Genomic DNA, 21,687 nt, shown 5'->3' with positions numbered 1-21,687 from the left:
CGCAAAAGGTTATACATGCAATGAACAATGTGAAAACGAATTTATACATTCAACTTGATCTGTCACAATACTGTAGTAATAATAGCATAATTAATATAATAATGAAAATAATTATTTTTTAAGTGATCATCAACCGTGATATCTAAAATGAAAGTCCCGCTAGCACTTCTCAAAGATTACCGCTACAATTTTTTTTTTTAATTTAATGATAATGATTTGCCACACTGTTAAACAAAAAAAAATATGACTGCCATCACTTGAGTAAATTTAAAGAAAACATTTGTTTTTTAAATCACAAATAACTCTGTAGGTAGTAAGGTTCTACATATCCCTTTGCAGTGACTCTGTTCCTGAAATTTATAACTCCTATTTAACCCCTTAACCCCCGATGCTTTTTTCGGTTTTGAGCTTTCGTTTTTCACCCCCCTTCTTCCCAGAGCCATAACTTTTTTTAATTTTTTTGTCAATATGGCCATGTGGGGGCTTGTTTTTTGTGGAAAGAGTTGCATTTTTGAAATATACCATTGGTTTTACCATTTTGTGTGTTGTGTATTAGAAAACGGGAAGTAAATTCCAAATGCGGTGAAATTGCAAAAAAAGTGCAATTTCACACTAGTTTTTTCTTCGACTTCTTTACTAGGTTCACTAAATGCTAAAACTGACCAGCTATTATGATTTTCCAGGTCACTATGAGTTCATAGACAACAAACATGTCTAGGTTCTTTTTTATCCAAGTGGTGAAAAAAAAATCCAAACTTTGTTTAAAAAAAAAAATTGCGCCATTTTCCAATACCCGTAGCGTCTCTATTTTTCATGATCTCAGATTGGGTGAGAGCTTATTTTTTCTGTGCCAAGCTTACATTTTTAATGAAACCATTTTGGTGCAGATAAAATCTTTTGATCGCTCCTTATTGCATTTTAATGCAATGCCACGGCGTCCAAAAAAAAGTAATTTGGGAATTTTGACTTTTTTTCTCGCTACGCCGTTTAGCAATCAGGTTAATACTTTTTATTTATTGATAGATTGAGCGATTCTGAATGCGGAGATACCAAATATGTGTAGGTTTGCTTTTATTTTTATTGCTTTATTTTGAATGGGGCGAAAGGGGGATGATTTGAACTGTTACATTTTTTAACTTTTTTTTATATTTTTAAAAACTTTTTTTTTACTTTTGGCATGCTGCAATAGTCTCCACAGGAGACTAGAATCTGCCATAGCCCAATTGGCTTTGCTAAATAGATGCGATGGTTAGATCGCCTCTATGTAGTAGAATTGCTGACTTGCTATGACCGCCGACCACTTGGTGGCGCTCACAGCAATCCGGCACTGACAACCATAGAGGTCTTCAGGAGACCTCGGGGTTGTCATGCCAACACACCGGTGACCCACGATTGCCAGAAGCGCCATTTAAATGCTACTGTCAGAGTCTGACAGCGGCATTTAACTATTTAATAGGTGGATCGCGATTCTACCCGCCGCTATTGTGGGCACATGTCAGCTGTTTCAAACAGCTGACATATCCCGGGAAAGATGTGGGCTCACCGCTGGAGCCCACATCAAAGGGAGGGATATCGACATTGGCGTACAATTACGCCCAATGTTGATAAGGGTTTTTTTAAAGCGAATGTTTACTAGAAAAAAATATTATGTTAGTGAAATCTAGGACTACCAATAGTTTCTAGCAGGGTTGAGCGAAACGGATCGGACATTTTCAAAAATCGCCGACTTTCGGCAAAGTCAGGTTTCATGAAACCCGACCCGATCCCAGTGTGGGATCGGCCATGATGTCGGCGATTTCGGGCCAAAGTCGCGTTTCATATGACGCTTTCATCGCCATATCTCAGCCAATGAAGGTGGATGCAGAGTGTGGGCAGCGTGATGACATAGGTCTCGGTCCCCACCATCTTAGAGAAGGGCATGACAGTGATTGGCTTGCTTTCTGCGGCGTCACAGGGGCTATAAAGGGGCGTGCACACCGACCGCCATCTTACTTCTGCCGATCTGAGCATAGGGAGAGGTTGCTGCAGCTTCGTCAGAAGCAGGGATATTGTTAGGGAGGAAATATTAACCCCCAAACCGCTTGTGCTGTAGCGATTTGCACTGTCCAACACCACCTTTTCTTTGCAGGGACAGTGGAGGCTATATTTCTGCGCATCAGCTCTGTAGCTTATAAGGCTCCCTGATAGCTGCATTGCTGTTTGTACGCCGCTGTGCAAACCAACTGCTTTTTTAAAAGCAAATGTCCTGTTGCTCCTTTCTGCACAGTTCTATTATTTGTCCACACTTTTGTGTGCAGCAGTCCTTTTTATTGCTGGCTGCCATACTTGTCCTGAAATCATTGTAGGGAGATTGTTATTGTAGTACAGTCCCTTTTTTATATATATTTCCAGCCACTTTCTGCCACTTACACTGTGTAGTGTAATACAGTGGGCCTGAATTTTTTCTTGCAGCAGTGTCCCACACATAAAAAGGGAGATTAATATTTCCACTAAGTGCATCTGCGTCCGTTCTGTGTGGCGTATATCTGCCAGCCACTTTCTGCCACTTATACCGTGTAGTGTAATACAGAGGGCCTGAATTTTTTCTTGCAGCAGACTCCCACACATAAAAAGGGAGATTAATATTGCCACTAAGTGGAAGAGGAGGTGATAGATGACCCAGTTGTTGACCCTGATTGGCAGCCATTGGGGGAACAGGGTGCCGCTGGCAGTAGCTCTGAAGCGGAGGAGTATGAGCCGCAGCAGGCATCAACATCGCAACAGCTTTCATCTGGCAGGCCCGTATCTGGCCAAAACCGTGTGTCAAAACCAAAAACAGTTTTAGGACAGCGTGGCAATCTGGTGAAAGTAGCACAGCGTTCAATGCCTGAAAAGGTATTCGATAGTAGGAAGAGTGCAGTCTGGCAATTTTTTAACCAAGATCCGAATGATCAGTGCAAAGTTATCTGTAAGAAATGCTCAAGGACCTTTGGCAGAGGGCAGAATGTCAAAAATTTAAATACAATGTGCATGCATAGACATTTAACCAGCGTGCACTTGCAAGCCTGGACTAACTACCAAACGTCCCGTAACGTAGGTGCACCCGCTCAGAATGAAGCTAGTCAGCAACGCTACATTGCTTCCCTCACTGTAAGCCCACCATTTAGGACACCACCTGCAGCAAATGTGGAGGTATCGTCGCAAGGCCAAAGCAGTCAGGGAATCACCAGGTTGTTGGTAGGAAACACTGTATGTAGGCCAACAGCAAGAATACCCTCACGAACCCTCTCTCAATCTGCCATGTCCACCACCACCCCAGCTAGTTCCACCATATGCAGCTCTCCAGTCCAGCTCACCCTACAAGAGACTCTCATTAGGAAAAGGAAGTACTCATCCTCTCATCCGCGTACACAGGGTTTGAACGCCCACATTGCTAGACTAATCTCGTTAGAGAAGATCCCCTACCGGTTGGTTGAAAGCGAAGCTTTCAAAGCTCTGATGGCCTATGCAGTACCACGCTATGACCTACCCAGTCGACACTTCTTTGCGAGAAAAGCCATCCCAACCCTCCACCAGCATGTCAAAGACCGCATTGTCCATGCACTGAGGCAATCAATCAGTAGAAAGGTGCATATCACAACAGATGCATGGACCAGTAGGCATGGCCAGGGACGTTATGTGTCCATCATGGCACACTGGGTTAATGTGGTGGATGCAGGGTCCACAGGGGACAGCCATAGTGGGACAGTTCCCACGGTCTAGGAAACAGTTGGCTGTAGGCATTCGCCACCCCTCTTCCTCCTCCTCCTCCTCCAGCAGAAGCAAAAGCTCATTCACAGAGCGCAGTCGCATGACCACTCCATCCGCAGCTGCCAGTGTTGCACACGAGGTGTCCCAATATGGAACAGCTAGTGGTAAGCGTCAGCAGGCTGTGTTGGAAATGAAGTGTTTGGGCGACAACAGACACACCGCGGAAGTTCTGGCCGAGTTCTTGCAGCAAGAAACTCATTCATGGCTGGGCAGTGTACATCTTGAGGCAGGCAAGGTAGTCAGTGATAACGGAAGGAATTTTATGGCTGCCATAGCCCTTTCAGAACTGAAACACATACCTTGCCTGGCTCACACCTTGAACTTGGTGGTGCAGTGCTTCCTGAAAAGTTATCCGGGGTTACCAGCCCTGCTCCTGAAGGTGCGAAGACTTTGCTCGCACATCCGCCATTCGCCCGTACACTCCAGCCGTATGCAGAACCATCAGCAATCATTGAAGCTTCCCCAGCACCGCCTAATAATCGACGTTGCAACAAGGTGGAACTCCACACTGCACATGCTTCAGAGGCTGTGCGAACAGAGGCGTGCTGTAATGTATTTGTGGGAGGATACACATACACGGGCAGGCAGTTGTATGGCAGACATGGAGTTGTCAGGTGTGCAGTGGTCGAAGCTACAATACCTCTGTCAAGTCCTTCAGTGTTTTGAGGAATGCACACGGCTGGTAAGTGCAGACGACGCCATCATAAGCATGAGCATCCCACTAATGCGTCTGCTGATGCAAAGTTTGACGCACATTGAGGAGGTGTCTGCAGCCGAGGATGAGGGAAGCCTTGATGACAGTCAGCCATTGTCTGCTCAGGGAACTCTCCTGGACGAGGTGGTGGACGAAGAGGAGGAAGAGGAGGAGGATGATGGGGATGAATATTTATGGGAGGAGGAAGCTTCTCAGGGGGCAACAGAAACTGGTGGCGTTGCAAGGTCAGGTACAGGGTTTTTGCGGGAGACAAGTGATGTTGATTTGCCAGAAAGTGCTCCTCAACCCAGCACAAGCAGTGATTTGACACCTGGAACATTGGCCCACATGGCTGATTATGCCTTGCGTATCCTAAAAAGGGACCCCCGCATTATCAAAATGATGACCGATGACGATTACTGGTTGGCCTGCCTCCTGGATCCACGCTATAAAGGGAAATTGCAAAATATCATGCCACATGAGAACCTTGAGCAAATATTGGCTACCAAACAAGCAACTCTTGTAGACCGTTTGGTTCAGGCATTCCCAGCACACAGCGGCGGTGATGGTTCTCACACGAGCTGCAGGGGGCAACATGGCAGAGGTGTTAGAGGAGCACAAATCAGAAGTGGCATTGGACAGAGGGGTTTTATGACCAGGTTGTGAAGTGATTTCGCAATGACCGCAGACACGACAGGTACTGCTGCATCAATTCAAAGTGACAGGAGACAACATTTGTCCGGTATGGTTACAAACTATTTTTCCTCCCTTATCGATGTTCTCCCTCACACGTCATTCCCCTTTGATTACTGGGCATCTAAAATAGACACCTGGCATGAATTGGCAAAATATGCATTACAGGAGCTCACTTGCCCAGCTGCTAGTGTGCTATCAGAAAGAGTCTTCAGTGCTGCTGGTTCAATACTGACCGAAAAAAGGACTCGTCTGGCTACCCAAAATGTTGATGATCTAACCTTCATTAAAATGAACCAATTATGGATTTCTAATTATTTTGCCCCACCTTCCCCTGCTGACACGTAGCTTTCCTGTAAAAAGGTCTTGCTTTTGGACTCCTCTTACTGACTGCTCCAATTCCTCCATTTGCAGCTGCTGAATGTCCACCATAGGCCATTTTTACACCTCCGTAAATGGACTGACTCCCCCCACGGGGCCGTGGTCACCACTTGGCGCAAGCACCCGTGCGAGTGCCGTTTGCCTGGACAGGTGGGTGTGCCCACTTTTGGCCGACGGCACTGGCACAGGGTCCCTCATAGTACAATGTAGTCTCTGGTGGTGGTGGTGCACACCCAACGTCAGACACACCGTCGTAATATGAGGGGCCCTGGGCCAGTACCGCCGCCCACGAGAGAGTGTCCCCCCCAGCTCAAACAGTGCTCTACCACTTGCAAAACTTACCTCTCACTGCTCCACCACTGTTTAGTTTGTGCTGTTAAATCCTTCAATGGCACTGCCAATACAAATTTATTGAAATGATGATAGTAAAAATATACAGGGGCCCTGCCCTCCTTTTAGACCAGTTAATACTGTGCGCGAACTACCACTGTCTGCTACTCAGCAGAGGAACCCACCCCTGTACCTAGCTTTGCCACCTGTTTATTTAGGAAAAAAAATTTTGCAGACATTTAGCCCACTTTACTATTTTGGCCAACTTACTGTGTCAGCCACTTCTTCCAGTTGTCCTCCACCGAACAAAGCAGTGCCGCCAGTTTACTCCTGTTACCAGTGTAGAACTGCATTGAGCCTACTTTTTTATTTTAGGCCTAGTAAGTCTGTCTGCGCCACTCCTTGCAATCGTCCGCCGCTGACCAAACCAATGCTGCCTGTGTACCCCTGTAACCTATTTTAAACTGCATAGAGCCTACTTTTTTATTTTAGGCCTAGTAAGTCTGTCTGCGCCACTCCTTGCAATTGTCCTCCGCTGACCAAACCAATGCTGCCTGTGTACCCCTGTAACCTATTTTAAACTGCATTGAGCCTACTTTTTTATTTTAGGCCAAGTCTGCGACACTCCTTGAAATCGTCTGCCGCTGACCAAACCAATGCTGCCTGTGTACCCCTGTAACCTATTTTAAACTGCATTGAGCCTACCTTTTTATTTTAGGCCTACTACCTGTGTCTGTCTGCGCCACTCAATACAGCTGTCCTCCACTGAACAAAGCTGAGCTTCAATCTTCAGGCTTTCGGCCTATAGGAAATTTTAAACTGCATTTGGCCTACTAGTTTGGTTGGGCCCTAGTAACGGTGTCTGCCGCTCCTTGGTGTTGTCCTCCACTGAATAAAGCTGAGCTTCAATCTTCAGGCTTTCGGCCTACATTTTGAATATGAAAATGCATTTGGCCTACTAGTTTGGTTGGGCTCTAGTAACGGTGTCTGTCGCTCCTTGCTTTCCTCCTCCACTGAACAAAGCTGAGCTTCAATCTTCAGGCTTTCGGCCTATAGGAAATTTTCTATGCATTTGGCCTACTTGTTTGGTTGGGCCCTAGTAACGGTGTCTGCCGCTCCTTGCTTGTCTCCTCCACTGAATATAGCTGAGCTTCAATTTTCAGGCTTTCGGCCTACATCAGATATTAAACTGCATTTGGCCTACTTGTTTGGTTGGGCCCTAGTAATGGTGTCTGCCGCTCCTTGCTTGTCTCCTCCACTGAAAATAGCTGAGCTTCAATTTTCAGGCTTTCGGCCTACATCAGATATTAAACTGCATTTGGCCTACTAGTTTGGTTGGGCCCTAGTAACGGTGTCTGCCACTCCTTTCTTTTCTCCTCCACTGAACAAAGCTGAGCTTCAATCTTCAGGCTTTCGGCCTACATTTTGAATATGAAAATGCATTTGGCCTACTAGTTTGGTTGGGCCCTAGTAACGGTGTCTGCCGCTCCTTGCTTTTCTCCTCCACTGAACAAAGCTGAGGTGCAATCTTCAGGCCTTCGGCCTACATTTTGAATATGAAAATGCATTTGGCCTACTAGATTGGTTGGGCCCTAGTAATGGTGTCTGCCGCTCCTTGCTTTTCTCCTCCACTGAACAAAGCTGAGCTTCAATCTTCAGGCTTTCGGCCTAAATTTTGAATATGAAAATGCATTTGGCCTACTAGTTTGGCTGGGCCCTAGTAACGGTGTCTGCCGCTCCTTGCTTTTCTCCTCCACTGAACAAAGCTGAGCTTCAATCTTCAGGTTTTCGGCCTACATTTTGAATATGAAAATGCATTTGGCCTACTAGTTTGGTTGGGCCCTAGTTACAGTGTCTGCCGCTCCTTGCTTTTCTCCACTGAACAAAGCTGAGCTTCAATCTTCAGGCTTTCGGCCTATAGGAAATTTTAAACTGCATTTGGCCTACTAGTTTGGTTGGGCCCTAGTAATGGTGTCTGCTGCTCCTTGGTGTTGTCCTCCACTGAAAAAAGCTGAGCTTCAATCTTCAGGCTTTCGGCCTGTATTTAGAATATGAAACTGCATTTGGTCTACTAGTTTGGTTGGGCCTACTTACGGTGTCTGCCGCTCCTTGGTGTTGTCCTCCACTGAATAAAGCTGAGCTTCAATCTTCAGGCTTTCGGCCTGTATTTAGAATATGAAACTGCATTTGGCCTACTAGTTTGGTTGGGCATACTTACGGTGTCTGCCGCTCCTTGGTGTTCTCCTCCACTGAACAAAGCAGTGCTGCCTGTTTACTCCTGTTACCAATTTTGAACTTTATTTGGCCCATTTTATTATTTGGGCCTACTAACTGTGTCTGCCACTCATTACAGTTGTACTCCACTGAACAAAGCAATGCCGCCTGTTTAGTCCTGTTACCAATTTTGTACTGCATTTAGCCTACTTTATTCTTTGGGCCTATATCTGTTTCCTCCTCATCCTGCCCATTGCCCAGCCACTGCTAGATGAGTCTGCTGGTACATTTACCCAGACCACTACATTCCCCTTGCACTCTACACAGCCAGAATCTGACCCTCCTGAAAGTCTGGTTCCCCTTCCCGCATACTATACCACCTTACACTGGGACAAAGAGGAAGGCGCAGATGAAAGTGAAGGTTCCTTCATCAGGTGGGGAGGGCATACTCGTTGGCGACGTCACTGGCACAGGGCCCCTCATAGTACGCAAAAGTGTCTCTGCCGGTGGGAGGCGCCCCCGCCGTCAAACACAATGCCGTACTTTGAGGGGCCCTGTGCCAGTGCCAATGCGAATGAGTGTGCTCCCCCTGCTTGCTCAGGATCACAGCACTTGCAAAGTTGAAATACTGACCTCTCCCTGCTCCACCGCCGTGGCGTAGTCCACTTTTCCTGGGCCCACGAAAAACTTGAGCCAGCCCTAACCCCCCAACTTTAGCCAAATGACCCCCAATTTTCAATGCCTTACTATTATTATAAGGTAAATTATGATTGACAAGCTTAAGTAACAAGAATTGATGTTTTGGGCATTAAAATGGGCACTGTAGGTGTTTTCCTGTCCTCCACTCACTGCCGACATTGATTCCCCATTGACTTACATTGGGTTTCGTGTTTCGGTTGATCCCCGACTTTTCGCGATAATCGGCCGATTTCACTCGACCCGACTTTTAAGAAAGTCGGGTTTCGCGAAACCCGACTCGATCCTAAAAAAGTAAAAGTCGCTCAACCCTAGTTTCTAGTATTCAGAGGAGGACGTATAATCAAATTTGCAGATGATGCAAAGCTAGGAGAGATAGCTAACACTAGAAAAAACAGAGAAACGATTCAAAATGCTTAAGATAAGCTTGAACAATGGGCAACAACTAATAAAATGGTATTTAACAGGAAGACATACAAGATTCTACACCTTGGAAAGCAAAAATTACATTTACAGAATAAGGTTAATAGAACTAAGCAACAGCACGTGTGAAAAAGACTTGGGTATACCAAAAGATAACAGACGGCACATGAGCCAACAGGGTGATGCAGCAGCAAAAAAGGCAAACACAGTTCTAGGATGTATTGAGAGAAGCATAGAGCCTAGTTCATGCTAAGTAATTATCCCCCTCTTCTCCTCCTTGGTCAGGCTTCATCTGGAAACTGTGTCCAGTAGGGTTGAGCGAAACGGGTCGGCCATTTTCAGAAGTCGCCGACTTTTGGCAAAGTCGGGTTTCATGAAACCCGACCCGACCCCTGTGTGGGGTCGGCCATGAGGTCGGCGATCTTCTGAATCTGGTATCGGAATTCCGATACCGAGTTCCGATATGTTTGCGATATCGGAAATCGGTATCGGAATCCACATTTAAGTGTAAAATAAAGAATTAAAATAAAAAATATTGATATACTCACCTCTCCGGAGGCCCCTGGACATCGCCGCTGGTAACCGGCAGCCTTCTTTGCTTAAAATGAGCGCGTTTACGGCCTTCCATGACGTCACGGCTTCTGATTGGTCGCGTGCCGCTCATGTGACCGCCACGCGACCAATCACAAGCCATGACGTAATTCTCAGGTCCTAAATTCCTCATTCTAGGAATTTAGGACCTGAGAATTACATCACGGCTTGTGATTGGTCGCATGAGCGGTCACATGGGCGGCCGCGACCAATCACAAGCCGTGACGTCATCTAAGGCCCTTCACGCGCTCATTCTTAAGAAGGAAGGCTGCCGGAAAGAAGCAGGGCGCGTCCGAGGGTGAGTATATACCTAATAGGAATATACTCACCCTCGGCTTCTTTCCGGCAGCCTTCCTTCCTAAGAATGAGCGCGTTCAGGGCCTTAGATGACGTCACGGCTTGTGATTGGTCGCGGCCGCCCATGTGACCGCCACGCGACCAATCACAAGCCGTGACGTAATTCTCAGGTCCTAAATTCCTAGAACCTGAGAATTACGTCACGGCTTGTGATTGGTCGCGTGGCGGTCACATGAGCGGCACGCAACCAATCAGAAGCCGTGACGTCATGGAAGGCCCTGAACGCGCTCATTTTAAGCAAAGAAGGCTGCCAGTTACCAGCGGTGATGTCCAGGGGCCTCCGGATGGGTGAGTATATCAATATTTTTTATTTTAATTCTTTATTTTACACATTAATATGGATCCCAGGGCCTGAAGGAGAGTTTCCTCTCCTTCAGACCCTGGGAACCATAGTATCGAATTGCACTGCATTGGGTTTCGTGTTTCGGCCGACCCCGACCCAGACTTTTTTATAGGATCGGCCGATTTCGCTCGACCCGACTTTTGAGAAAGTCGGGTTTCGTGAAACCCGACCCGATCCTATGAAAATAAAAGTCACTCAACCCTAGTGTTCAGTTCTGGGCACCACATTTTAAAAAAGACATTGAAAAACTGGAGCAAGTTTAGAGACAAGCAACCAGGATGATGGGCAGATAGCAAATCCTGTCCTACGTGGAACAGTTAGAAGGCTAAGAGGAGAGTTAATAGCTATCTACAAATATCAGAATGGAAGTCACAGTGTAGATGGATCATCCTTATTCTCATTTGCATATGGAAACAAGAGAAGAAATGGAATAATACTGAAGTGAAGATACAGATTAGATATTAGAAAAAAAATTGACAGTGAGGGTGGTCAATGAGTTGAACAGTCTTCCACGAGAGGTGGTGAGATCTCCTTCAATGGAAGTCTACAAACAGAGGCTGGACAGACATGGTTTAGTGAACCCTGCATTGAGCAGGGGGTTGAACACGATGGCCCTGGAGGTCCTTTCCAACTCTAAAATTCTGCGTTTCTTTGACTTGAAAGTCAATAGTATGATTCTGTCACAAAATATTGAGATTACTCAATTTAAAGCAACTCTCCAGCTCAGATACAAAATTTGAAAACACACAACTAATGATTAGATCCAATACCTGATAGCTCGATTTTGATCCCTGCTGCTGATTTCAAGAGCCTAAGCTGCTTTCTCTTTCTCTAAAATGGCATTGGCCACATTAGTCTCATGGAGCACATCTTGGAAAGTCTGTACAACTCCTCCGCTACCCAGGATGAACAATTACTGATGATGCTGCGTTGATCCCTGTAGACATTGACACGGGAATGGTGTCAGTAGAAATGTGAGGAAGCGTGGTTCAAATTTTCCACTGCACAACAAAATCAGCTGCTACGACAATATTGGATGCAGGAAAGTGGTTCTTGCACTTGGAAACAGCAACAGAGATCAAAAGGAGAGCATCAGATATGGTGTCTATTCATATGTTATGTAGAGACAGCTTTTATACTTGGGCTGGAGAGTCACTTTAAAATTGGTGGTTCTTCTTGATTCTGGAAAATAACAACATCCATATCATAAAATCAATGTTGGATGTAGATAATTTTCACATTAGGTTTACCTAAGATATACCTTTATTCATTCTAGCAAAAGAACAAAATTACATCTAGAACAAGAAAGGAAATTATATGAAACTAGACTGTGGCCCGATTCTAACGCATCGGGTATTCTAGAATATGCATGTCCCAGTAGTATATGGACAATGATGATTCCAGAATTCGCGGCAGACTGTGCCCGTCGCTGATTGGTCGAGGCAACCTTTATGACATCATCGTCGCCATGGCAACCATTATGACATCTACGTCGATACTGTGCCCGTCGCTGATTGGTCGAGGCGAATTCGCGGCAGACTGTGCCCATCGTTGATTGGTCGAGGCAACCTTTATGACATCATTGTCACCATGCTGTGCCCATCGCTGATTGGTCGAGGCCTGGCGGCCTCGACCAATCAGAGACGCGGGATTTCCATTATGACATCTACGTCGATACTGTGCCTGTCGCTGATTGGTCGAGGCCTGGCGGCCTCGACCAATCAAAGACGCGGGATTTCTATGTCGATACTGTGCCCGTCACTAGTGTTGAGCATTCCGATACCACAAGTATCCGCTATCGGCCGATACTTGCGGTATCGGAATTCCGATACCGAGATCCGATACTTTTGTGGTATCGGGAATCGGAATCGGAAGTTCCCAGTGTATGGTTCCCAGGGTCTGAAGGAGAGGAAACTTTCCTTCAGGCCCTGGGATCCATATTCATGTAAAAAATAAAGAATTAAAATAAAAAATAGGGATATACTCACCCTCTGACGCGCCCTGGTAGTAACCGGCAGCCTGCTTTGCTTAAAATGAGCGTGTTCAGCACCTTCCATGACGTCAACGGCTTCTGATTGGTCGCGTGCCGCTCATGTGACCGCCACGCAACCAATCACAAGCCGTGACGTCATTCTCAGGTCCTAAATTCCTAATTCTAGGAATTTAGGACCTGAGAATGACGTCACGGCTTGTGATTGGTCGCCTGGCGGTCACGTGAGCGCACGCGACCAATCAGAAGCCGTGACGTCATGGAAGGCCCTAAACGCGCTCATTTTAAGCAAAGAAGGCTGCCGGTTAACAGTGGTGAGGTGCAGGGGCCTCCGGAGAGGTGAGTATATCAATATTTTTTATTTTAATTCTTTATTTTACACATTAATATGGATCCCAGGGCCTGAAGGAGAGTTTCCTCTCCTTCAGACCCTGGGAACCATCAGGATACCTTCCGATACTTGGTGTCCCATTGACTTGTATTGGTATCGGGTATCGGTATCGGCGATATCCGATACTTTTCGGGTATCGGCCGATACTATCCGATACCGATACTTTCAAGTATCGGACGGTATCGCTCAACACTACCTGTCGCTGATTGGTCGAGGCCCAGGCCATATTCTACAATATGCATGTCCCCGTAGTATATGGACAATGATTCCAGAATTCACGGCAGACTGTGCCCGTCTCTAATTGGTCAAGGCAACCTTTATGACATCATCGTCGCCATGGCAACCATTATGACATCTACGTCGATACTGTGCCCGTCGCTGATTGGTCGAGGCCTGGCGGCCTCGACCAATCAGAGACGCGGGATTTCCATTATGACATCTACGTCAATACTGTGCCCGTCACTGATTGGTCGAGGCCTGGCGGCCTCGACCAATCAGAGACGCGGGATTTCAAGGACAGACAGACAGACAGAAAAACCCTTAGACAATTATATATATAGATAATTATAGTCTGTTAAAAAACACCATGCAACACCAATGACATTCATCCATCCCACAACAAACATTGCTACAGGGCAACACAATCACCTAATAAAAGAAAGAAACTCAGGTAATCAAGATAGGGATAAACAACATAATAGAAATGATGAGAAAGCATTAAAAATGGAAAAATGCCTCAGGGAAAGGGGAAACATAACACAACTACACAAAAACACAAAATAGATTTGTAATATTGGAAACACCTAAAGGGTTTTTTTCATTCACTGAAGACATAAATACAAAAACCAGAGTAAGGAACAACAAGAAGTGTAAAAATGAAAAGAGGGTTCAAAGCAGGAGAACTAGGGCAAGAAGATCTTACTTAAAATAAAAATAATTTTAATAAACCCAAGATATTTGTATGTCAGTGATATATATGATTAGTGCAATGCGTCTGTAGCTTACTGTACAAGTATTTAGCTAATAAAGAAATAAAAGCAAAAAACAGCATCTGGTCCCCCCTGCTTTTAATACCCAGCTGAGAGAAAACAGACAGAGGCTGGTGTTATTATTTTTGGAAGAGTCCATTATCCATGAAGCTTCCTAAGCTATTAATATCAGTCGCAGCTATCTGCATAGCCTTTACTGGTTATTAAAATGGGGGACCCCCCAAAAAAAATTATGTGGGGTCTCCCCTATTTTTAATAACTAGCAAAGGCTAAACAGACAGCATCGGGCTGATATTAATAGGCTGGGGAGGAGCCATGGATAGTGCCCTCCTCCAAGACTATTAACACCAGCCATCAGTTACCCCAGAAATGGTCCATCCATTAGATATGCCAATTCTGGTGCTTAACCTCTGCTCTTCTTGCTTGCCCATCGTGTGTTGGCAGCTGAGGTAATGGTTTTGGGGTTGATTTCAGTTGTGTAATGTAGTTAATTAAATAATTAAATAATTAATTAAACCTGTAGTCAAAAGCAATTAACACACACACAGAGAAAAGCACTTTATTTGTACAAAACACTCCCCATCCCACTTTTACGCATTTCTTACCTTTAAAAAATCAAATAATCCAAAGAGGTCTGATGTAAATCCATCCCACGTCCCAAAACAATTCCTGACTCTGCTACATCTGGATACAGTGCTGATTGTTGACATCAGTAATGTGACCGCTCAGCACATCCACCGGAACACACTGACAGTAGCGTGTGAATTCGGCTACTGCAACGAGCTCTGAAGTCAGTAAGGTTATCACAATTCATATTCTTTGCTAAACTATTAAAAATAGGGTGGACTCCAAATCATTTTTTGGGGGTGCTCTTTGCATTTTAATAACCAGCAAAGGCTACAATGACAGCTGTGGGCTGATATTAATAGCAAAGGAAGCTTCATGGATATTGGCCTATTCCCCCTGCTGTCTGCTTTCTCTCAGTTGGTTATTGGGTATTAAAAATAGGGGGGAAACAGAATGTTTTTTTTAATTATAATGTTTATTTTTTTTAACTGGCCGGGTCACGTGCTGAGCTGGCCAATCACAGCCATGCCACTACTTGACATGACTGTGATGGAGCCAGAAGTGCCCACATCCTTAAAACTTGTTGATCGGCTGCGCAACAAGCTTTATTAGACTTCCGGACCCAAACAGGAAACTGGACATACAGTAAGTAGTCAGTGTTAGGTGTTCGGTACAAGCCCCGAACTTTCCAGTTCAGGTTCACTGATCCCTACTTATGACAAGTTGTCTTATGACAGGTTCTCTTTTAAGTCCTATGTACAGTTGGGTGAATCAATTGAAATTAAAATTTTCCATCTTTGCCAAATTTTTCCCAAAAATTGAATCCGCAACAGTAAATAGTCTCTAATTACCTAAAAAATATGTGTATAACAATTTTCTGAAGTGTAAATTGAACCCATTTTGCTAAATTAATAAAGGGAATCTTTCAGCATGTTTTCGTTATTTCATCTGAGAGCACCATGATGTAGACAAAAAGAGCTTGAATCGAACTATGTATCAATTAGTTTACGGTTCTGACACAATCAAAGTTCTTAAACGTAGTATATAGCAGAGCTGAAAAGCTAAAAAGCTAACTCCAACCAGATCACAGCTGCCCATGCCTACACTAGGTCCTCATTGTATATAGCTTAAAGACCCTTAGCTGCTCATCAAAGTAGGTGACGTGTTGGACTACTGCTGATGCTGGGTACCAGCAATGATAATCTCCTGGTACTAAACAATCATAGCAATTAAACAATTCTGTGAATCAGCTGAAAGTTAAATATGCTCACTACAACATTACCCTTCAGAGCCCTGCTGTGTGCCCAAACACTAGTTTTCTACCACAGTACATACTCAGGAGAAATTTCACCACAAATTCAGTGGTCCATTTTCTCTTGTTACCCTTGTAAAAATGAAAAATTTGTGGCAAAACCAACATTTTTGCGAGAAAAATTTATTTTTTCAATTTCACGGCTCAACTTTACAAAATTCTGTGATGCATCTGTGGGTTCAAGTTGCTCACCCTAGAGATGAGCGAATTTGCTCGGGTTCCCTCTTATTTGGCAAGCTATAGTGCTTGCCGAACAGGCTGCAGAGGAAACCCGGCTTCCTGGATCGAGCTGGCTGATCAGCTGTTCGGTGCCGCAGCTGCATATGTCGCGGCTGTGTCACAGTCATGGCACATGCATGGAGAGCCTGTTTGTTGGGCTCTCCATGCATGTGCTGTGACTGTCACACAACCGCGACACATGCAGCTGTGGCGCCGATTAGCTGATCGGCCGGCGAGATCCAGGAAGCCGGGTTTCCTCTGCAGCTTATTTGGCAAGCACATTTGCTCATCTCTACTCACCACACCTATAGATAAGTTCCTTGAAGGGTGTAGTTTCAAAAAATGGAATTACTTACATGGGTTTTCCACTGTTTAGACACATAAGGGGCTCTGTAAACATGATATGGCTTCAGCTATCTATTCCAGGCAATTTTGCACTCCTAAAGTCAAATGGTGATCCTTCTCTACCGAGCCCTTCTGTGCACCCAAATCAGTAGTTTTCCCCCACATAAGGGGCATTGGCGTATTCAGGATTGATTGCACAACAAATCATATGGTCCACTTTCTCCTGTTATTGTGGAAATGAGAAATTTTGGGCAAAACCAACATTTTTGTGGGAAAATTTATTTTTTCAATTTCATGGCTCAATGTTATAAAATTCTGTGAAGCAACAGTGGTCACATCTCTAGGCAAGTTCCTTGTCAGTGTAATTTACAAAATGAGGTCACTTGTAGGGGTTTTCCATGGTTTAAGCATATCATGGGCTCTGCAAACGTGATATGGCATCTGCTATCTAATACAGCCAATGTTACACTCCAAAAGTCCAATGGCGCTCCTTCCCTTCTGAGCCCTGCCATGCACCCAAACCGCAGTTTTTCACCATGAATAGGGTATCGTCATACTCAGGATAAAATGCGCAACAGATTACATGGTCTATTTTCTCCTGTTACCCTTGTGCAAATGCAAAATTTGAGGCTAAATTAACATATTTGTGGGAAAAAGTAAAATATTCACTTATTCCTTCCACATTGCTTTAATTCCTGTGAAGCACCTGAAGGGTTAATAAACTTATTCAACGTAGTTTTGAAGGGTGAAGTTTTTTAAAATGGCGTCACTTTTGGGTATTTTCTGTCATATAGATGCCTCAAAGTCACTTCAAATGTGATGTGGTCCCTACAAAAATTGGTTTTGTAATTTTAATAGGAAAATTGAGAAATTGCTTATCAACTTTTAACCCTTCTAACTTTGTAACAAAAAAAACACTTTGCTTAAAAAATGATGTTTATGTAAAGCAGATATGTGGGAAATGTTATTTATTAACTATTTTGTGTGATATAACTATCTGGTTTAATTAAAAGTTTGAAAATTGTGAAATATTCAAAATATTCACGAAAATTCTGATGTTTTCACAAACAAATGTGCATAAATTTACCACTGTCATGAAGTGCAATGTGTCATGAAAAAATCTATGAATCACTGGGATATGTTGAATCGTTGTTGAGTTACTGCCACATAAAGTGACACTGGTCAGTATGGTAAAATCTGCCTGGTCAGGAGGTTGAAATCAGGCTCAGGGGTGAAGGGGTTAAGCACCAAATATCCGTGACAGAGAAACTCATCATTGGTTATGAAATGGTTAAAGACTTGCATGGTTTACTCAAATTTCAAGCCTGCGGGCTCTGTTTTCTGGCTGTGATAGGAAAATTAATGCACTTACATTAATTTTCCTGTCCGGCACTGATTATATAGATTATTGCAGGACAAGAGGTAAATAGGATTATGCCTTTTGGCTCTCTGTATTATCATACAGAATGATCAGTAAGCAGTAACTCTTTGTCTGTGTCTCTCACATTACCTGTGTCTGAACCCTAGATTTCCTTAAGCAACACACAAGCACATTTTTCAGATCTGTCAGCTACACTGACATGTTTGTTTTGGTAAATACTTAGTTTCCCAATGAAATAACAATACTAGAGGATCTATGTGAGCTAGAAAACACGGATTCTCGTATGTTAATTGTATGATGCTGCACTGTTCATTACTTTCCTGTACTTTGTGTTATCCCCACCTCAAATTCTAAGAGTGTAAGCTCTTACAAGCATGGTGTCATCATCTTTGCTTTAATTATTGTATTATCTTTAACCCCTTCACCCCGAAGTCTGTTTTCACCTTCCTGACAGGCAATTTTTTTCAATTCTGACCATTGTCAATTTATGAAGTCATAACTCTGTAATGCTTCAATGGATCCCAGTGATTCTGAGAATGTTTTATTGTGACGTACTGTACTTTATATTACTGGTAAAATTTCTTCACTATGACTTGCATTTATTTGTGAAAAAATCTGAAATTTGATGAAAATTTAGAAAACTTAGCAATTTTAGAACTTTGGATTTTTATTCCCTTAAATCACAGAGATGTGTCACACAAAATAGTTAATAAATAACATTTCCCACATGTCTACTTTACATAAGCATAATTATGGAACAAAATTCTATTTTGTTAGGAAGTTATAAGGGTTAAAAGTTGACCAGCGATTTTTTGCTTTTTCAACAAAATTTACAAAACCATTTTTTTAAAGGACTCCCTGACATTTGAAGGCACATTGAGGGTTCTATATGACAGAAAATAACCAAAACTGACACCATTCTAAAAACTGAACCCCTCAAGGTGCTCAAAACCACATTCAAGAAGTTTATTAAACCTTCAGTGCTTCACAGGAGCTGAAGCAACATGGAAAGAATGAACATTTAACTTTAGTCACAAAAATGATCTTTCATCAATGATTTTTTTTAACGAAGTTGGAGAAAAAGAAGAAAATGGACCTTTAACGATGTTGCGCAATTTTTCCTGAGTATGCCGATACCCCATATGTTGGGGAAAACCACTGTATTGGCACACAGCAGGGCTTGGAACAGAAGGAGCACCTTTTGACTTTTTGAACGCAAAATTGGCTGGAATTGAGAGCGGACACCATGTCGCGCTTGAAGAACCCCTGATGTGCCGAAACATTGGAAAACACCCACAAGTGACACCATTTTGGGAACTAGACCTTTCAAGGAACTTATCTAGCTGTGTGGTGAGCACTTTGGACTCCCAGTCCACAGAAGTTTATAATGTAAGCCGTGATAATAAAAAAATCACATTTTTTCACAAAAATGATCTTTTATTAACAAATTTTTTTAATTTCACATGGGTAACAGGAGAAAATGGAACAGTAATGTTCTTGCACAATTTCTCCTGAGAACGCTGATACCCCATAGTGGGGGAAACCACTCTTTGGGTGCACGGCAAGGCTCGGAATGGAAGGAGTGATGTTTTGGATTGCTGGAATGGTCTGTGGGTGTCAAGTTGCGTTTGAAGAGCCCTGATTGTTATGATCCCAATGGCAGAGGATCTCTGATATTCCGGCAAGATAGCAAAAATATAAATACTGCTCTAGGGAGGTGGAAACTGGACTAACCGCATACCTGATCCTGACACAAACAACTAAAAGTAGCCGGTGAACGTGCCTACGTTGGTTCTAGACGTCTCGAGCCAGCCGGAGAACTGACTACCCCTAGAGGGAAAAAATAAGACCTCGCTTGCCTCCAGAGAAATTGAACCCCAAAGATATAGAAAGCTCCCAACAAATAATAACGGTGAGGCAAGAGGAAAACACAAACGTAGAGATGAACTAGATTCAGCAAAGTGAGGCCCAATAGTCTAGATAGCAGAAAATAGATAGTGGACTATGAGGTTAGCAGAAAACCCTACAAAACATCCACGCTGAACATTCAAGAACCCCCACACCGACTGACGGTGTGGAGGGAGAATATCAGCCCCCTAGAGCTTCCAGCGAGTCAAAAATCAAATGTAAAGCAAGCTGGACAAAAACACTGAATAATGCAAACGATCCAAATTGTACAAAACAGACTTAGCTTTTCTTGCATGAGGCAGACTGAAAGGAATCCGGAGGAGACCAAATAGGTCTGGATACAACGATGCCAGGCAAGAGACTGAGTCCAGAGGAGACTCAAATAGGAAACACCCGCTGCTTAACGACACAGCTGGAGCTCAGGCCTGCAACAAGACATACCTAACACAATACCGTTAGTGACCACCAGAGGGAGCCCAGAAACACAGTTCACAACACCTGATGTGGCAGTGGTAATCCCCCACAAGTGACCCCATTTTGGAAACTAGACCCCTGAAGAAATTTATCTAGAGGTATAGTTTTATAGTATTGATTTTAATGATTTTGGTTTTACTGGTGTATGAATTTATAATGTGATGTTATTATTTTTTATTTATTTATTTATATAGCACCATTGATTCTATGGTGCTGTACTCATCTTATGTGTAAAATGTGTGGGGTACATCAGATTATAAACGTGTGCTGTGTCAACAGGGTATAAACTAATTTTATTAATTTGTGGACGTGTGGTATGCTTCAAAGCAATCCTTAATGCAAAGGCCAGGTTTCACAATGGTACCTTGTGTCCTTTGGGATTCCCCTCTTGGAGCATACTCTGCACCGCTTTTGTGATCGTCCTGTCCTCGCTGTTTGGGGAACCTGTCATGGGAAATGTTGACCTGGGACAATGCGGGCACTATCAGTTTCAGAAGTGCTGAGACTCTCAACTTCCTGAGTGCCAGACATTAGGGCCTTGATGACTACTTCCTGAAACTGTAGGAAGGTCCCCGTATTGCCTGCAGATTGGTGCCAAATTACAACTTTTTGCAGCATTAGTCGTGAAAGTGATTCAAGACATTAAAAAAGCCAATTTTTAACTTTGCACCAAATTTATGAATCACATGTGCCATTTTGATGAATTTGGCAATTAATACCACAAGACAACAAAAGGACATTGACTTTGACCCCAACCCACAAATGCTGAATTGTAGGCTATATTTTTAGAACTTGGTATTGCACTGTTCCAAAGTTATTCCTCTTAACAAAATGTATAAATCTGCTGTAAACTGACAACTGAGTTTTACATTCCCTTGAAATACACAGTCTGACACTGACATAACTGATTGCACTGTTTAGGAACCCCCCTCCCCAATTGTTAACACCCAGTTGTCAATATGCAGTAGTTATCCATTTCTAAGAGGAATAACAGAGGATCAGCACAACAGAAAGTTCAATGCATATCAGTATTGTTCCAATGCAAGATTTAAAATTTCATTAAGAAAAGCATTTGCTTCCTATTTACAGCATTGACACATTTTATCCAAAAAAAGTTTTTCTGAACATAACAAGTAGAAAAAAAGGTTGCAATCAGCATTGTAAAAAAGTAACAGTATACGTTATTTCATTTCTAGCTCAATAAAAACTGCATGAGGAATAGAAAGCCTAGTTAGGCAAATGTGTTTCTTATTCATCATATGTTTTTTACATCTATTTTATTGGTTAGGAAATGTAGATTTATTTTAGCAACTTTTTTCATACGTGTTACGTTCACTGAATAGCGGCCTGGAGATATGTTGCATTTCTCTTTATGGCGGTGAAGTTTTAGGCATTTGGGGATAAAATAGTGTAGATTTAGAATACTTTCAAAACTGGAAATGATTCTTTTCATCAATTAATAAAATGCTAAATGAATGAATAAGAAAGAAATCTCAATCATGATGTTGAGATTGTGGCTCTGTGGGGGCCATATCATCATTTCCTGGACTCCTTGTTCTTTTTTATGCTAGAGCTAGTTCTTAAGGACATTGGCTGTATG

General features: G+C 43.3%; 1 protein-coding gene across 1 annotated transcript in view; it reads right to left on the bottom strand.

The window, feature by feature from the left end:
• The window catches only part of NPY2R (neuropeptide Y receptor Y2), a 115,896-nt gene that overhangs the window by 5,144 nt on the left and 89,065 nt on the right, over nt 1-21,687 (bottom strand). The gene's annotated exons all lie outside the window — the stretch shown is intronic.

Source organism: Ranitomeya variabilis, chromosome 1, assembly GCF_051348905.1.
Source record: "Ranitomeya variabilis isolate aRanVar5 chromosome 1, aRanVar5.hap1, whole genome shotgun sequence".
NCBI lineage: Eukaryota > Metazoa > Chordata > Amphibia > Anura > Dendrobatidae > Ranitomeya > Ranitomeya variabilis.
Note: the sequence above shows the minus strand (reverse complement) of the source record. Positions and strands in the feature narration are given on the sequence as shown.